Here is a 19,084-nt window from a genome sequence, read left to right as displayed (position 1 = left end):
GACAACTTCAGAGAACTGCACCTGCTGTAGACATTATTTGCAATAGAGTAAAGATTCTTACCTAAAATAGTGGCACTCAATGGGAATGATGGCTCCATTAGTTCTCACAATGACAGATCCACGAGCATTTGGGGTGTGGTTCAGGTGGGTGGTGTAGACCAGGAAATCTCCAGCCATCTGAAAGACATCAGGTTAAGGAATGAAGAGCTGGTCTCATTGGACAAAAGCTGTTTCTGGTCATTTTCCTGCCCTGTTAAGCAGCAGTTTGAGGGGTTTCAGCTGTTCCTCAATGACACATGATTGAAGCAGCTCCACCATTGGTTGAAGTTGCCTGGAGCAGCCTCTGTTACTCTGCTCAGTCCACCTTCTATTTCAGGGGACTTCAGGCCTGCAGTCAGAAACCCTGAAATGATTGGCACTGTCGGAATTGATGAGCATTCTTTCCATATAGAATAGAGCTTTCACCTTAAGGGGCTTCAAGTTAACCTTAATATGGAGCACAAAACATCACCACTTTTAAACCTCATCTGTGTCTGTGGAATCAAGGGGATTGGCAGGTGTAATAACCAAAGGTGGAGTTCCCCTTTAATTCATTGTATCCCAATTATTATTCCACTTGTTTCATCTTTCAAGAGAAGTCTCAACAGGAACTTCCACACTAAACATTCATTGACCACAAGTTGATGTAAGAGGCCTGAATATCCACGAGAAGGCACAGAAAAGATAAATCAATTGAGGCACAAAAGAACAGAGTGGTTTGGAGAAATGTAGGTGAAGGTTCAATGTCAATAGAATTGAATCTCAGAGTTAGAGAGTAGCAATGACCCATTTAAGAAAGATGCAGTCCCTCAGTGACAAGTTGAAGTTCTTTTTAAATATAAAGCTAAGATTGACATGTCAATATAAAGAATTAGTTTCACACGGTGATATTTAACAGTGGGCAAGAATTTATACACAGATTTCATTCAGGGATCTCCTCAGTGGCTGGAGTTTCACCCGATGTTAATGAGTTCAAAGTGGGCAGTAATCTACACAGTGAAATTGGAGCAAGAGTTGAGGAATCACATTACCTGCAATCTGCTGCCACATTCATGGAGCCCATAGTCAAAGAGGACAGTGCGGTTCTGAGAGTAGATCCCAGTTGGCCGACAACCTGCTGTCCCCAGGGTCAGGTCAGTAGCTTTAATCAGATGCCTGGTTCCAAATAAATCCATGTCTCCCCTCACCAGCAGGTTCTGCTCTCCACACTGCACCATCACAGTCTGCAGTGGGGACAGACTTCTCCCCTCAGACACACTGAAATGGGAACCAAAGGGAGGGACATGAGGAGGGACTCTGTGGCCTCTAAACTGATCCCAAATATCAGAGCAACAAACCACTCCAACTAACACCGGCACCAGGAACAAACCTCTCACTACAAAATCCCCCATGATACCAAACAATTGAACTATCACTTTACCCACCAACCAACACCTTTTATACACTGCAGTCACCTGACTCCAATTCAATGAGTCGCTGTTGTGATACGATTGGATGTCTTTCAGAAAAAAACTCAATATCTTTCTGATCCTCCTTTCATTCAATCACTTCCATTGTCCTATTTCATAAGTTTCTTTAGAAAAAAAGAAAAAAAGAAAAGAAAAAAGACGGAGGGAGAGAGCGGTGCAACTGAGTACAGAGAGACACCAGCAGAGGGAGGTAGAAAGCGGTGTAACTGAGTACAGAGATACAGAGAGACACCAGCAGAGGGAGGTAGAGAGCGGTGTAACTGAGTACAGAGATACAGAGAGACACCAGCAGAGGGAGGTAGAGAGCGGTGTAACTGAGTACAGAGATACAGAGAGACACCAGCAGAGGGAGGTAGAGAGCGGTGTAACTGAGTACAGAGAGACAGAGAGACACCAGCAGAGGGTGGTAGAGAGCGGTGTAACTGAGCACAGAGATACAGAGAGACACCAGCAGAGGGAGGTAGAGAGCGGTGTAACGAGGTGCAGAGATGCAGAGAGACACCAGCAGAGTGTCCAGGAAACCAACCTTTTATCTGAAATCTGAGGCGAGATCTAAACTGCACAGTGTAGAGGAAGCATTACTGTGTATCTAACGCGTGTTGTACCTGCCGTGTGAGTGTTTGATTTGACAGTGTAGAGGGAGCTACATCTGCATATAACCCGTGCTGTACCTTCCCTGGGAGTGTTTGATGTCACAGTGTGGAGGGAGCTTTGCTCCCGATCTGACCTGTAACTGCCCTTCTGCAACTGGAAAGTTTCTCCTTCTTTACTCTTTGAAAACCCTTCACAATTTTGAACACCTCTATCAAATCTCCCCTTTATGTTCTCTGCTCGAAGGAGAACAGCCCCAGTTTCTCCAGTCTCTCCACAGAACTGAAGTCCCTCATTCCTGGCACCATTCTAGTAAATCTCCTCTGCATCCTCTCTAAGGCCTTGACATCCTTCCTAATGTTTGGTGCCCAGAATTGAACACAATACTCCAGCTGAGGCCTAACCAGTGTTTTATCAAGATTTTGTATCAATTCCTTAATTGCCTCACTTAATAAAGCCAAGGGCCCCACTTGATTTTTTTAACAGCCTTCTCAATTTGTCCTGCCACCTTCAAAGATTTGTGTAACTACACCCCCAGGTCTCTCTATTCGTCCACTCCATTTAAAATTGTTCCATTTAGTTTACATTACATCTCCTCATTCTTCCTACCAAAATGTATCGCTTCACAATTCTCTGTATTAAATTTCATCTGCCATGTTTCTACCCATTTCACCAGTCTGTCCATGTCCTCCTGAAGTCTGTTACTATCCTCAACATTGTTTATTACATTTCTGAGTTTCCTGTCATCTGCAAACTTTGAAATTATACCCTGTACACCCAAGTCCCGGTCATTAATATATATCAAAACGAGCAGTGGTCCTAATACCGAGCCCTGGGGGACACCACTGTATACTTGCCTCCAGTCTGAAAAACAACCGTTCACCACTACTCTCTGTTTACTGCTCCTTAGCCAATTTTGTATCCACGCTGCCATTGTCCCTTTAATCCCATGGGCTTCAATTTTGCTGACAAGTCTATTATGTGATACTTTATCCTCCCTTAATCTCTCCCTGCATAGAAACTCCCCGACCCATATTCATGGCCACCCCCTCGACCTTGCCATCTCACGTGGCCTCTCTACTCCCATCGTCTCAATCATGGATAAGGCCATCTCCGATCACTTCCTTGTAACCCTCTCCACCCATATGGAATCATAGAATCATAGCAAGGTTACAGCACGGAAGGAGGCCATTCGGCCCATCGAGTGATTACCGTCTCTATGGAAGATCAATCCATGCAGTCCCACTCCGCCAATGCACATCACAGAATGAACTCAGGAATCCCACCCCACTTTCTATGGGTCGGGGAGTTTCTATGCAGGGAGAGATTACGGGAGGATAAAGTGTCACATAATAGACTTGTTAGCAAAACAGGCTGCGGTTATGGTGCAGACTGGGATCCAGGGCTGAGGCTGTGGTCATCAGTTAGTCTGGGAGTGGCACAATCTGGTTCATGACTCGCCGGGTGTGAGAGTAACACCAGGGAGTCAGGCTGGCGTTTAGAATGGTGTGGGTTCCAGCTCCCAGTGTTTCCAGAATGTTCTGTGTGTGTTTCACTGAGACTCGGGCTTTACAGTAAATATTAAAAGGATTGTAGACAAATACTTGGCCATGAGCTGCTGAGTGACCTGTCGGGAGATTGTTGCTTGCTTCCCTTCAGCTTGTGGGACTGTGTTTTTGGTGCACTGTCCCTTTAAGAGCTGTGGTCTGCCTCATTTCTCAGTGTGATTGTGGGACTGACACAGAAGCGAGGGAGGAAGCAGCAGCCACAGCCCGGACTGCAGGCAAATTGGGAGGCTGGGATTAAAAGGCTGTTATTCCTACACCGGGAGTTGAACCCACGCCACCTGCAGGAAAACCAGGAATCCTAACCACCAGACCACATGGGAATGGAAGGAGGAATCAACAGGAAGGGCACTGAGACAACACCCAGAAGGTTAAGGGGCGATTTAATGTAGGTGTTCACAATTATGAAAGGTTTTGACAGACGAAATAAGGAGAAACTGTTTCCAGTGATGGGAGGGTTAATAACCAGAGGACACAGATTAAAAATAAATGGGAAAAAAAGCCACGGGCGGGAGGAATGAGGAGAGATTTTTTTACGCAGCGAGTTTTTATGATCGGGAATGCACTGCCTGAAAGGGAGGTGGAAGCAGGTTCAATAGTAACTTTCGAAAGGGAATTGGATAAATACTTGACCGGAAAAAATTCACAGGGCTGTGGGGAAAGAGCCGGGGAGTGGGACTAACCCACTTCCTTCTGTGTTCATCCCTGGAAAAAACTCTCCCCCCAAGTCACTTACAACGGCACTTTCAAATTCCCAACTGTCTATTCTTTGGCCATTCATCGCCAGATCTGGCTGGACCACATAAAGCACTATCGGGTCCTGTCTCCTCTGACAAAACTGCTCACTATTCCAGGATCATCCTGGAATGTAAAGATAACCCCCGGATTCTCTTCACTACAAACCATCTTCTTAAACCCCTCTCCCATCCCCTCTCCACCCTCACCTCCAACAACAAGTGCGCGGAGCTCATGGACTTCTTTGTCACTAAGATTGAGACCATCCATTCAGCTGCCTCTGCCGTTCCCCCCCACTTCCCCTAGCCCACCAAGTTTCTCTCCTATCTCCCCTCATGCCCTCTCTGAGCTCATCTTGACCATGAGACCCACCTCCTGCTCCCTCGACCCTATTCCCTCCAAACTTCTGAATACACAACCTCCTTTCCTGGCCCCATGTTTGCTGACATTGTTAACGGTCCCCTCTCCTCAGGTACTGCCCCCTCCTCATCAAATCTGCCGTCATCACCCTCCTTCTCAAAAGACCCACCCTTGACCCTCTGTCCTTTCAAAAGACCGCCCCATCTCCCACCTCCCTTTCCTCTCCAAAGTCCTTCAATGTGTTTTTGCCTCCTAAATCCGTGTCCATCTTTCCCACAACACCATGTTTGAATCCCTCCAATCAGGCTTCCACTCCTGCCACAGGACTGAAACGACCCTTGTCAAAGTCACAAATTACATCCTCTGTGACTGCGTGGACGGAGATTTCATCTTGATCGAACCCTTGATCGAAACAGATTCACTGAAATGTGAAGCATCTGTGGTGAATGTACGTTAAAAGCCTACACCACTTCCTCGTTAGTATAGTGGTGAGTATCCCTGCCTGTCACGCGGGAGGCCGGGGTTCAATTCCCCGACGAGGAGGTTATTGCTGCTTTTGAAGCTTCACTTTCATTTATCTGCAATATTGGATGTTGAAAATACAATGAAAAACTGACTCGGCCTTTCCCACTTCTCCAATTTGATTTCACAGCGATTTTAAAAATCTGCTCTCTGCCTCACGCTTCAGCTCGATGTGAGAACCACAATGATGGGCAAGAAATAAAACGCAGAATCGCGCTGTCACCATCCCGAAACAGAGAGAGACAGGTCTCGGAACAGGCGCAGACATGAAAGATCTCACATGCAGCAATGAAAAGGATGCACGTTTCAGTGAATCTATTTTAACTACTTCTTTGATGACAATTTGTTTAACTTTCCGCGTGCCACTTTTGAAGGAAGACTTACTTTCTATCTCTTTATTAGTCAAGGTCCAGAGGAAAATGATGTGGTGAGCAGGGAAAAAGTGACAGAAAGAAAGAAAGAGAGACACTCAGAAACCCGTATAACAAGTGAGACAGACATAGTCATATTCACACATACACAAACACACACATTCCTAGCTACATAAACACTCACACACAGACATATACACACAAACAGAGTGAATTAAAATTCCACGGCTTTGAACACCTCAAGTTTTATGCTCATTTTAATTGATCTGCAAGATTTCACGAAATCTACGACAGAAATAGAACTAAAATCAGCCAAATTATCCATATTCTGTCTCTCAGTATTTCTGAGTCACTCCATGTGTATGTGTGTCTGTTTCTGTGTGTCTGTGTATGTGCCTCATATTTTCTATATTTTCCTGAGAAGATCTGTCTCTTTCTGTCTCACTCTCTCCCGCGTTACCCACATCATGATCCAACATGAGATGGAAAAGTGGTCGGTAATTCTTCTTTCAACAGTGGTCCGTGGAAAGTTAAACAAACTGTCATCAAATGAACAGTTCAAACAGATTCACTGAAACCTGAAGCATCTGTGATGAACGTACATCCCCTTCCGGCTCCAGTTCCTCGTTAGTATCATGGTGAGTGTCAGTGTCTCTCACCCTGGAGACTGGGGTCAATTCCCCGACGGGAAGGTCTGCCTTTAGAAGCTTCACTTTCATTTATCTGCAACATCGGATGAGGAAAATACAGTGAAAAACTGACTCGGACTTTTCCACTTTCCACGATTTAATTTCACTGATATTCCAGCAATTTTAAAATCTGTTCTCTGCCTCACTCTTCACCTCGATGTCAGAACCACAATAATGAGGAAGAAATAAAATGCAGAATCGCCCTGTGAACAGACCCGGGCTAATTCACCAGCCCAAAACAGAGAGAGACAGAAAACTGCTCACTATTCCAGGATCATCCTGGAATGAAAAGATATCCCCGGGATCTCTTCTCGAGACAAAACGACTTCTTGCCCCCCCCCCCCCTGCCTCCTCCACCCTCACCACAAAAATTGCGAGGAGCTCATGGACTATTCTGTCACTAAGATTGAGACCATCTGTTCAGCTTCCGCTCCAGTGGAAAACTCTCCAGTTTCTGGAGTCATACCGAGCACAAAAGTACCCGCGACTTCGACCACCGAGATGGAAAAGGGCAGCAGGTGCACGGGAACAACACCACCTGCACATCCCTTTCAATTCACACACCATCCTGACTTGGAAGTACATCGCCGTTTCTTCATCGTCGCTGCGTCAAAATCCTGGAACTCCCCATCTACCAGCACTGTGGGTGAACCTTCACCACACAGACTGCAGCGGTTGAAGAAGGAGGCTCACCACCACCTTCTCAAGGGCAATTAGGGATGAGCAATACCTGCTGGCCTTGCCAGCAATGCCCACATCCCATGAAAGAATTTTAAAAATCGTCCAAATTACCTATGGTCTGTCTCTCCGTATGTCTAAGTCACTGTATGTTCATATGTATGCGTATGTGTCTGTTTCTTTGTGTAGGTGTGTCTTTCTGTGTGTGTATGTATCTGTCTGTCGATGCATGCGTGTGTCTGTGTGTGTCTCGCATTTTCCATGTTTTCCTGAATGCATCTGTTTCTCCTTCTTTCTCTCCCACTCTCTCCCGCGCTCCCCACATAATTTTACTCTGGACATAATCGAACAAAGAGAAGATCTTCCGAGTCTGCTTTCTCATCTGCGCCTGTTCCGAGACCTGTCTCTCTCTGTATCTCCGTCTTTCAACAGCGGATCGCGGAAAATTAAACAAACTGTCATCAAATAATAGTTCAAAAAGACTAGAGAAAAATAAACAGCTGATTGTCGCTTTCAGAATATTATTGAACAGAGACTGTTTGGGGACTGGATGCAGAGCGATTGTGATTTTAACTGACTCGTGGTTCAGGTGATGGATTAAAATTTCATTCATTTCCCTCGCACAGGTTCGAATCTGAGAAACTTCAGATCCCGTCATTTATCAACGTGTTCATCTCTGCGTCTCAAAATTCAACAAGTTTCTTGTGGAATTAATAATTCTGAAGTGAATTAAAATTCCACAGCATTGAACACCTCGAGTTTTATGCTCATTGATCTGTGAGATTTCACGAAATCTACGACAGAAATAGAACAAAAATCAGCCAAATTATCCACGTTCTGTCTCTCCATATTTCTGAGTCACTCCATGTGTCTGCGTGTCTGTGTCTATCTGTCTGTGTATGTGCCTCATGTTTTCTATGTTTGCTTGAGTCGGTCTTTCTCTGTCTCGCTCTGTACCGCGCTCCCCACATCATGATCCAACATGAGACGGAAAAGTGGTCGGTAATTCTTCTTTCAACAGTGGTCCGTGGAAAGTTAAACAAACTGTCATCAAAAGAATATCTCAAACAGATTTACTGAAACGTGAAGCATCTGTGGTGAACGTGCATCCTCGTCCGGCACCAGTTCCTCGTTAGTATCATGGTGAGTATCAGTGTCTATCACCCTGGAGACTGGGGTCAATTCCCCGACGGGAAGGTTTGCCTTTAGAAGCTTCACTTTCATTTATCAGCAATATCGGATGAAGAAAATACGGTGAAAAACTGACTCGGACTTTTTCACTTTCGACGATTTAATTTCACTGATCTCCGAGCAGATTTTAAAATCCTCACCTCGATGTCAGAACCACAATAATGAGGAAGAAATAAAACGCAGAATCGCGCTGTGAACAGACCCGGGCTAATTCACCAGCCCTAAACAGAGAGAGACAGAAAACTGCTCACTATTCCAGGATTATCCAGGAATCCAAAGATACCCCCGGTATCTCTTCTCGACCACAAACCGACTTCTTGCACCCCCTGCCTCCTCCACCCTCACCACAAAAATTGCGAGGAGCTCCTGGACTATTTTGTCACAAAGATTGAGACCATCCGTTCAGCTGCCGCTCCAGTGGAAAACTCTCCAGTGGCTGGAGTCAGACGGAGCACAAAAGAAGATGGTAGTGGTTGTTGGAGGCCAATCATCTCAGCCCCAGGACATTGCTGCAGGAGTTCCTCAGGGCAGTGTCTTTGGCCCAACCATCTTCAGCTGTTTCATCAATGAACTTTCCCCCATCATAAGGTCAGAAATGGGGATGTTTGCTGATGATTGCGCAGTGTTCAGTTAGATTTGCAACCCCACAGATAAGAAGCAGTCCGTGCCCACATGCAGCAAGACCTGGACAATATCCAGGCTTGGGCTCATAAGTGGCAAGTAACATTCATGCCAGACAATTGCCAGGCAATGACAATCTCCAACAAGAGAGAGTCTGACCACCTCCCCTTGACATTCAACGGCACTACCATCGCCGAATCCCCCACCATCAACATCCTGGGTGTCTCCATTGACCAGAAACTTAACTGGACCAGCCATATAAATACTGTGGCTACACGAGTAGGCCAGAAGCTGGGTATTCTGTGGTGAGTGACCCACCTCCTGACTCCCCAAAGCCTTTCCACCATCTACAAGGCACAAGTCAGGAGTGTGATGAAATACTCTCCACTTGCCTGGATGAGTGCAGCTCCAACAACACTCAAGAAGCTCGACACCATCCAGGACAAAGTAGCCCACTTGATTGGCACCCCATCCACCACCCTAAACATTCAATCCCTTCACCACCGGCGCACTGTGGCTGCAGTGTGTACCATCCACAGGATGCACTGCAGCAACTCGCCAAGGCTTCTTCGACAGCACCTCCCAAACCCACGACCTCTAACATCTAGAAGGACAAGAGAAGCAGGCACATGGGAATAACACCACCTGCACGATCCCCTCCAAGTCACACACCATCCCGACTTGGAAATATATCACCGTTCCTTCATCGTCGCTGGGTCAAAATCCTGAAACTCCCAACCTAACAGCACTGTGGGAGAACCTTCACCACGTGGACTGCAACAGTTCAAAAAGGCGGCTCACCACCACCTTCTCAAGGGCAATTAGGGATGGGCAATAAATGGTGGCCTCGCCAGCGACGCCCACATCCCATGAACGATTAAAAAAAGGCAGTAATGGCGCGGCTGGGATACAAAACCATGCTGACAAAGCTCAATGGATTAGCAGTCCATCACCTCAACCACTCAGCCACCTGGTCGCAAGAACAGTGCAAAGAAAGCCCTTTTATTTGATTCGTTCAAGGCAAAAATCATGGACTCAAAGGTCAGAGTCGGAAAGCCGCTTTTCAATCACCAGTTCCGAGATTCTGGACAAAACCATTGTGAAGCGGTAGCGTGGCCGAGCGGTCTAAGACGCTGGATTTAGGCTCCAGTCTCTGCGGGGCCGTGGGTTCGAATCCCACCGCTGCCACAATTTGAGCTGTTCATTATTTTAGCCTCATCACCAAAATCTTTCTTTTCTCAGCAGTGTCATGCGTGCCATTAATGTTGTTGGGGCACAACTGCCACACCTCATGTGCTGCGTCGTGATCGTTTTGTGGTTAACACTCTGCGTTGTGGTCGCAGGAACATCGGAGCGAATCCGAGTTTCCACAGAGTTTCATTTACCGATTTTTTCCTTTGCCACATATGCTGAGAGGATGCAGCAAGAAATCAATCTTTAGAACATGAAAGAAAAATGTTTTGGTGAAACCTTTCAATTCCGTCAAATCCCAGCACTCTCACATGCCTGTACTTGATGTTCCACAGTTCAAACCCGCCTCTTCTCCCAGCTTTTTCTTCCTTCCACAGTCAATCGGCCTCATTTACTTTCCTCCTTCCATTTCATGGACACTTTCCTGCTCCATTGCCGACTCTAACGCCTTTAAGTTTGTTCTGCTCCGACCGCTGTTTCTATTGGGCACATGTCCCATTCACACCAATTTTCATTTGTGCCTTGAAACCAGTCGATACATTTCGATCTGCGTGACCGCTCGACAGACAAACATGACGAAAGCAGGGCTGGTCTCTGGAAAGACAGCCGCCCGATTGTTCACGAAATTTACTTGGGGAATCTTGTGATCCAGGGGATGGTAACTGAAGAACTGGTTTTTGTTTTGATGTTTGTTGGCTCTTTTCTCTCAGCAGTTGAGTTGCGTGAGTGACGGGCAGCGCTGCAGAGCTGCGAATGGCGGTTGAAAGGTTCACATTTGGCAAGTTGGGGCGGTGCAGTAAGATCGGAAGTGTTCCGCCTTGATCTTAATAGTTCTATTGAAACGTGCGATTGAATCGAGTAGAGGATAAATGTAAAGAGCGCCTGTAGGGAAAAAGGAGCGATTACAGGCCATGAGCGGAAGGTCTTTCAAATTCTAGTGGCGCAGGACGCTGTGTGCGGAAACGGCAGATTTTAAAACGCGTGTGTTGGAAAGTAAAGTGCGATCTTGTGTGTGAGAAGAGCACAAGAAAGTTGTGCTTGAAGCTGCGCCCTTGAGGCAAGTTGCAGGTTGTCAGGAAAACTGCGATAGTGAAAGCACAAAAATAAACCCAGAAACTGCTGGCCACACTCAGCAGGTCAGGTAGTATCTGTGGGGAGATACTCAAGTATTTATCCAATTCTCCTTTTAAAGTTACGATTGAATCGAGCTCCACCTTCCTTTAAGGCAGTGCGTTCCAGATCATAACAATTTGCTGTGTAAAAAAACCTGCTTATTTCCCTCTCGTTCTTTTGCCAATTATCTTAAATCTGCGTCCGTTGGTTGCCGACCCTCCCGCCAGTGGGTGAAGTTTCTCCTTATTTACTCGATCAAAACCCCTCTTAATTTTGAACACGTGGATTACTTCTACCCTTAACCTTCATTGCTCGAAGCAGAACAATCCCAGGTTCTCGAGTCTCTCCACACAACTAAACCCCATCCCTGGTATAATTCTGGGAAATCTCCTCTCCATCCTCTCCAAGACCTTGACATCCTTAATAAGTTAGAGTGCCCAGAATTGGACACAATACTTCAGATGAGGCCTGAACAATGATTTATAAACGTTTAACATAACTTCCTTGCTTTTGTACTCTATTTCTCTATTATTAAGCCAAGGAACCGGATGCTGTTTTAACGGTTTCACCAACTTGTGCTGCCACATTCAAAGATGTTGATGAAAACTGTCGAAACTTAACACTATACAAATGCATTAACACCCAAACAAGTAGTACAAGGAGAAACTTTATTGAACCCCAACTTGTATACAAGTGGATGTGCACCTCAAACAATGGTTGAGGGTGCAACTTCGCCGAGTCAATGAATCAGTTCATGTTTATACAATTCATGAGGCAACGCCCACCTGTTACAGAATATGGGCGTACACGTACATTCTTTATTGGCTCAGGCAGTTGGTCAATCAAGTAGTGAGCCAGCCGCCGAACATCCACAGCCATCACGTAGGCCTGAGCAGATGTCAGCTATTTTCTTTCTCTCTGCATTCCTGTTCCTTGTTATCAGTAAGGTTGGAGCCAGTCTCAAGGCTTCATGGCCATTCATCAACTCTATTATTATTATATTCTGTCCTTCTCTCAAGGAAGGCCTGGCTGTGCTAGGCCTAATTATCAACATACCAAGGCTCAAACGCAATTACACAATTGTGCTTACTTTGTGTTTGTGGCTAATCCTATCATGTGAGTTAATAAAGAGTTAATATGGTCAAGTATCCCGTCATGCACTTCCACAAAATTACCAGTAACACATTGGGTGAGAACGAATAACAGAGCACAGGCCGGGATGGCGGAGAGAGACAGAGACACGTGTTGTGATCTGTAACTTTTTATAAACACTTCAGTTTATTTCACTCCGTGTGCAACACCGTGCGATCTCCCCTGGTGTGTCAGCTTTCAGTGTTTATACAGAGTGTAATATATTGAATTGTCTCTTGGATCAGAAGGAGTGGTAGACGGGGGTCTGTGTGCGGAGGGTTCGGGGGGTGAGCTCTGATTCCCGCCCTCTTCTGGATTGAAAGGAGAAAAGAATGAATGAGAGAGAGAAGTGATGTGGGAGAAGGGATGATGGAAGAATTTGTCCGTGAACTTAATTAAAGTGGCCAAAAATAAGATAATATTAAGATATCATCAGCAGAACATTAATACAAGCTGTAAAACAAAAGAAAAATACTGCAGATGATGGAAATCTGAAATAAAAACAGAAAATGCTGGAAATACTCAGCAGGTCAGGCAGCATCTGTGGAGAGAGTTCTGATGAAATGTCATCGGCCTGAAAGGATGTTTCTCTCTCCACAGATGCTGCCTGACCTGCTCAGTGTTTCCCGCATTTTCTGTTTTTATTATTAATATAACCTGAGCTCTCTCGAGCGTTCATTGGTCGATTCAGTGATAAAGCTGGGAATTGAGGGGAAGCTGGTTCATGGCGAACCCCAGCTCTGAATCCCCCCGGCAGAGAGTTCAAGGAATGTTTAATATAAATGAGATTCAACGACAGTCTCAGAAAATCTCTCCTTGATGGTCGGTCTCATTCTCCCGAAGTGAGGAATGAGCGGGAGGGGCAATTCCACCCGGGGTTATATTTTATTCCAAGAGGAAGTCTCAAAGTGCAGTTCACAGTGGGGCTGAAACAGCTGAATTGGGCGAGCGTTCAACAGAAAATGGAAAGGTTCCTGGTTCGATCCCGGGTTTCAGCAGTTTTCTGTTATTTTGTTTCTTCTTCTTTGGGTCGATTCTCGAACATTTATTTACACTGACATTTTTACCCGACACTGAACGGTTGGGGATGGAATAGAGTGACATCAAGGCTGTCTGTATTTAGCTTTTTTTTCTCAATTTCCTTCTGCCTTTCTCTCTGGTTTTTGTTTCTCTCGGTGCTCGATGAACATTTGATTTGATGCATTTGTCCTAAACTGATGCCTTTTCCACATCTCAGGGCGGTCAGACACGCTCTGTCTGTCTGTTACTGCTTGTGACCATTAACGGGAACAGGCCGCGAGTTAAACATTTATCAGCAAACCGCCAGAGAGATAACACAGCGGAAATAAAACACATTGCCTCACATTGTTAGACACCGAGTGACACAGATTGTAATGTGTGTCAGTAAACAGACCCGGAAAACAGAGTCCTAGAATGGAAAGAAATAGAGAGATGGAAAAGAGTCATAAAAAGAAAGAAAACCCTTTCTCCACCCCAACAACAACAACAACTTGCATTTATATCGCGCCTTTAACGGAGAAAAACGTCCCAAGGCGCTTCACAGGAGCGATTATCAAACAAAATGTGACACGGAGCCACATAAGGAGATATTGGGACAGGTGAGGTAGGTTTTAAGTGTCTTAAGGGAGGAGAGAGAGGTCGAGAGGCGGGGAGGTTAAGGGAGGGAAATCCAGAGCTTTGGGCCCAGTCGGTTGAAGGCACGGCCGCCAATGGTGGAGCGATGAAAATCGTGGATGCGCAAGAGGCCTATTTTTTCATGCCCTCTCTTTGCTTTCCTATTTTCCTTTTTAATTTCACCAACGTTTAATGATTTCTCACCATTTAAAACATATTCTGTTCTTTTATTCTTCCCATCAAAGTGAATAACCTCACATTTCCACACATTATACTCCATCTGCCACCTTCTTGCCCACTCACTTAACCTGTCTATATCCCTTTGCAGACACTTTGTGTCCTCCTCACAGCTTCCTTTCCTATCTATCTTTGTATCGTCAGCAAACTTGGACACATTGCACTCGGTCCCTTCATCTAAGTCGTTAATACAGATTGAAAATAGCTGACGCCCAAAAACGGCCGGCATTGCTCACTGTTCAGTCAAGAGGAACTTCCCTGCCTGGAAATTGGTCCCAGCCTTGTTGAGGTGCAACACGTCCATCTTGTGCAGGTGTTTAATATTTATCAATGCACAATGAGGCCCTGGGAAAGCGAGTATCTCTCCACAGATACGACCTGACCTGCTGAGTGTTGCCAGCAGTTTCTGGGTTTATTTTTGAGCTTTCACTATCGCAGTTTTCCTGACAACCTGCAACTTGCCTCAAGGGCGCAGCTTCAAGCACAACTTTCTTGTGCTCTTTTCACACACAAGATCGCACTTTACTTTCCGACACACGCGCTTTAAAATCTGCCGTTTCCACACACAGCGTCCTGCGCCACGAGAATTTGAAAGACCTTTCGCTCATGGCCTGTCATCGCTCCTTTTTCCCCACAAGCGCTCTTTACATTTATCCTCTACTCGATTCAATCTCACGCTTCAACAGAACTATTAAGATCAAGGCGGAACACTTCCGATCTTACTGCACCGCCCCAACTTGCCAAATGTGCACCTTTCAACCGCCATTCACAGCTCTGAAGCGCTGCCCGTCGCTCACGCAACTCAACTGTTGAGAGAAAAGAGCCAACAAGCATCAAAACAAAAACCAGTTCTTCAGTTACCATCCCCTGGATCATAAGATCACCCAAGTAAATTTCGTGAACATTCGGGCGGCTGTCTTTCCAGAGACCAGCCCTGCTTTCGTCGTGTTTGTCTGTCGAGCGGTCTCGCAGATCGAAATGTATCGACTGGTTTCAAGGCACAAATGAACATTGGTGTGAATGGGACATGTGCCCAATAGAAACAGCGGTCGGAGCAGAACAAACTTCAAGGCTTAAGATCGTGAAAGTGAATGTTAGAGTCGGCAATGTTCATGAAATGGAAGGAGGAAAGTAAAGGCGGCCTATTGACTGTGGAAGGAAGAAAAAGCTGGGAGAAGAGGCGGGTTTGAACTGCGGCACATGAAATACAGGCATGTGAGAGTGCTGTGATTTGATGGAATATGTGGTTTTATTTCATGTATTAAAGATTGAAATATTACTGCATTCGATGAGCAAGAGAGGCAGAAGACAAAAACTATGCCGTGACTCGGATTCGAACCGAGGTTGCTGCGGTCACAACGCAGAGTACTAACCACTATACGATCACGGCACCACACCACAGCTGGAACTGCTCGGCCTGTAGTATTTATAAAGCTCCTTTAAGGTAGCAAAAGATCCCAAGGGGCTTCACAGTCACGTTTTGAAACAAAATTTGACACAACCACAGAAGGAGATATCAGAAGCAAAATACTGCCGATGCTGGAAATTTGAAAAAAAAAACAGAAAATGTTGTAAATAATCAGCAAGTCAGGCAGCATCTGTGTTGCGAGAAACAGGGTTAACGTTTCAGGTCGATGATCCGTCGTCAGAACTGGAAAAGGTTGAAGATTAAACAGAAATTGTGCACTTTGACTGATACTTCACGTTATTCACATCTTACACTCGCAACACCTCCGGCCGCCAATCAGGACTTTGCTGATTTGAGCAGAGTTCAGTGAGCAATGCAAAATTCATCCACCGTGGCTTCGGATTGGACTGAAACCCAGGACTTCTGGATGAATATAATGAAGGAACCAACACATCAAACGGTAAATGCAATAATGGCGCGGATGGGATAAAAACCATGCGTGGAGAGAGAGGTCGAGAGTGAGCATGTGGCGGCGCGTGGCGTTGAGCGTGGATCTCAGGAAGCGGCGGGAGCAGTGGTTGGAGGAACGCTGAATATCATGGAGATATCTGGAATCATGGGCGGATCCGAAACATGAAGGGTGGAATTTAAGTTGGAATCCACGTGGAATAAGTCGGAGCCGGACACAGTTGCTGAGGAAGGAGATGTGTCTGTGAAAGTGAGTTTTAGTAGAAACCTGATCAAACACTCTCTCTTCAGCAGCACCGACTCTCTCTACTTCAGAGCTGTCCTGGTCCGCAGTTCCATTTCATCCTTCGCCTCATCCGGCGCTTCAACAAAAAATTTTTTTCCTTCCTTTCAGGTGTCAAGGACCACAAGTTTCAACAACTCTTAGATACCAACACCCCTCCCGATCCTTCTTCCCCTTCACTTTCCTCTGACCCCATCCCTCCCTCCAATCTCTTTGTCGTGTTTTCACCATTCCCTCTGACCTTCCCCTCTCTGGCCCCAAACTTCAGTCCTCAGCAAAGGCCTCAGCTTCATCCCCGTACGCCCCCACCTCAATGAGTTTCGAGCTGGACTCGATGCTGAGCTCTTCTTCCGTCGCCTTCACCTCCGCACCCATTTCATTGACCAGGAGTCTTCCCCCCCCGCACAGCGGACCCTGTCTCCCATCTTCAGAATTCTCGTTCCACCTGGACCCCTCACTCTATCCTCTTACCCTCTCTTAATCTTTTCATTGGGAACTGCCGGCGTGACATCGGCCGTCTCAATTTCTCTGCTCCCTTCACTCACTCTGACCTCCCTCCCTCTGAACTTGCAGTACTCCATTCTCTCGGGTCCAACCCTGACATTGTCATTAAACCTGCTGACAAGGGCGGCGCTGTTGTTATTGTGAGGTGAGTGGACCTCCACCGAGAGGGGGCTGAACGCTAACTCTCCGATACCTCCTCCTACCTTCCCCTGGACGATAATCCCACCACCGAACATCAAGCCATAGATTCCCAGACCATCACTGACCTCCTCCTCTGGAGATCTTCCCCCCACGGCCTCCAACCTCACAGTCCCCGAACCCTGCTTCTACCTCCTTCCCAAGATCCAAAAACAGGACTGTCCCAGGAGATCCATCGTCTCAGCCTGTTCTTGCCCCGCGGAACAAAATTCTTCCTATTTCGACTCTACTTACTCTCCCCTCGTCCAGTTTATTCTCTATCCGTAACTCATCCCATTCCTTCCGCCACTTGAACAATTTCCAGTTCCCCGGTCCTAACCCCCTCCTTTTCACCATGAACGTCCAGTCCATCTACACTTGCATCCCCCAACAGGACCGCCTGCGGGCCCCCTGCCTCTTCCACGAACGAAGGCCCAACCAATCCCCATTCACCACCACCCTCCTCCGCCTGGCTGAACTTGTTCTTACGTTGAACAACTTCTCCTTTGACTCCACTCACTTCCTCCAAATAAAAGATGTCGCTATGGGAACCCCTATGGGTCCCAGCTATGCCTGCCTTTCTGTGGGATACGTGGAACATTCTTTGTTCCAGTCCGACTCAGGTCCCCTCCCTCACCTCTTTTGCCGGTACATTGATGACTGTATCGATGTCGCTTCCTGTTCTCGCTCCAATAAAGTTTGCTTCCAATTTCCACCCTTCCCCTCGCCTTCACACGGTCCATCTCCGAACCTTCCCTTCCCTTCCTCGACTTCTCTATCTCCATTTCCGGGATAGGCTGTCAACCAATATCTATTTTAAGTCCACCGAGTCCCACAGCTACCTTGATTACACTTCCTCCACCTCGCTTCCTGGAAGGTCTCCATTCCCTTCCCCCAGTTTCTCCATCTCCGTCGCGTCTGTTCTGACGATGTCACTCTCCACATCAATACTTTCGATATGTCTTCCTTTTTTCTCAACCTTGGACTCCCCTCCACTGTCGTTGACTGGGCCCTCGACTGTCTCCATCCTATTTCCTCCACTTCTGCCCTTACCCATTCCACTCCCTCCCAGAACCACGGTAGGTCCCCCATGTCCTTACCCTCCATCCCACCAGCCTCCACATTAAAAGTATCATCCTCCGCCATTTCCACCACGTCCAAGCGCGATGCCACCACCAAAAACATCTTCCACTCCCCTCCACTTTCAGCATTTCGAAGGTACCGTTCCCTCCACGACACCCTGGTCTACTCTTCCATCACCGCCAACACCTGCTCTCCTCCCCACCGCACCTTCCCATGCGAGTGCAGGAGATGCAACACCTGCCCTTTCACCTCCTCCCTTCCCACCTTCCAGGGCCCCAAACATTCCTTCCAGGTGAAACAGTGATTTATTTGGAATAGCTTCGCCGAACACCTCCGCTCAGTCCACAGGCGTGACCCTGAGCTTCCGGTCGCTTGCCATTTTAATTCCCCGTCCCACTCCCACTCTGACCTCTCTGTCCTCGGCCTCTTGCACTGTTCCAATGAAGCTCAACATAAGCTCGAGAAACAGCACCTCATCTTTCGATTAGGCTCTTTACAACCTTCTGAACTCAACATTGATTTCAATAACTTCAGATCATAAACACTGCTCACATTTTTTCGGAGACCAAGTGCTGGTGATGGTTCTCATGTTGCCATTTACAGCTCCTCTGGACCCATCTTTTGTTTCTTTACTTGTCCCATTACCACCCTCCTTGCCTTGCACCGTCATTCCTTTTGTTATTTAATCACTCCTGCCCTCCACCCTATCAGAGACCTTCCCTTTTGTTCTTTCCTCCCCTCCCCTTCCTCCCCCATCCCTTTTCCTGACTCTGTATTTGCTTAAAAACTGTTTAATCTTCAACCTTTTCCATTTCTGACGAAGGGTCATCGACCTGAAAAGTTAACTCTGTTTCTCTCTCCACAGACGCTGCCTGACTTGATGATTATTTACAGCATTTTCTGGTTTTATTTCAAATTTCCAGCATCCGCAGCATTTTGCTTCTGATATCTCCTTCTGTGGCTCGGGGTCAAATTTTGTTGAAAAAGCTCCTGTGAAGCGCCTTGGGACGTTTTGCTCCGTTA

The 19,084-nt window shown here is 46.5% G+C and overlaps 3 non-coding genes across 3 annotated transcripts; 2 read left to right on the top strand and 1 right to left on the bottom strand.

Moving 5' to 3' along the window:
• The first annotated feature begins 5,230 nt into the window (after positions 1-5,230).
• trnad-guc (transfer RNA aspartic acid (anticodon GUC)) lies at positions 5,231-5,302 on the top strand. The gene has a single exon. It is a non-coding gene; the product is annotated as a tRNA-Asp (tRNA).
• Positions 5,303-9,937: 4,635 nt separating this feature from the next.
• On the top strand, positions 9,938-10,019 carry trnal-uag (transfer RNA leucine (anticodon UAG)). The gene has a single exon. It is a non-coding gene; the product is annotated as a tRNA-Leu (tRNA).
• A 5,437-nt stretch (positions 10,020-15,456) lies between these two features.
• trnah-gug (transfer RNA histidin (anticodon GUG)) lies at positions 15,457-15,528 on the bottom strand. Its single transcript has one exon. It is a non-coding gene; the product is annotated as a tRNA-His (tRNA).
• Between the last annotated feature and the right edge of the window lie 3,556 nt (positions 15,529-19,084).

This window comes from Heptranchias perlo, chromosome 35 (assembly GCF_035084215.1).
Source record: "Heptranchias perlo isolate sHepPer1 chromosome 35, sHepPer1.hap1, whole genome shotgun sequence".
Classification (NCBI taxonomy): domain Eukaryota; kingdom Metazoa; phylum Chordata; class Chondrichthyes; order Hexanchiformes; family Hexanchidae; genus Heptranchias; species Heptranchias perlo.
Note: the sequence above shows the minus strand (reverse complement) of the source record. Positions and strands in the feature narration are given on the sequence as shown.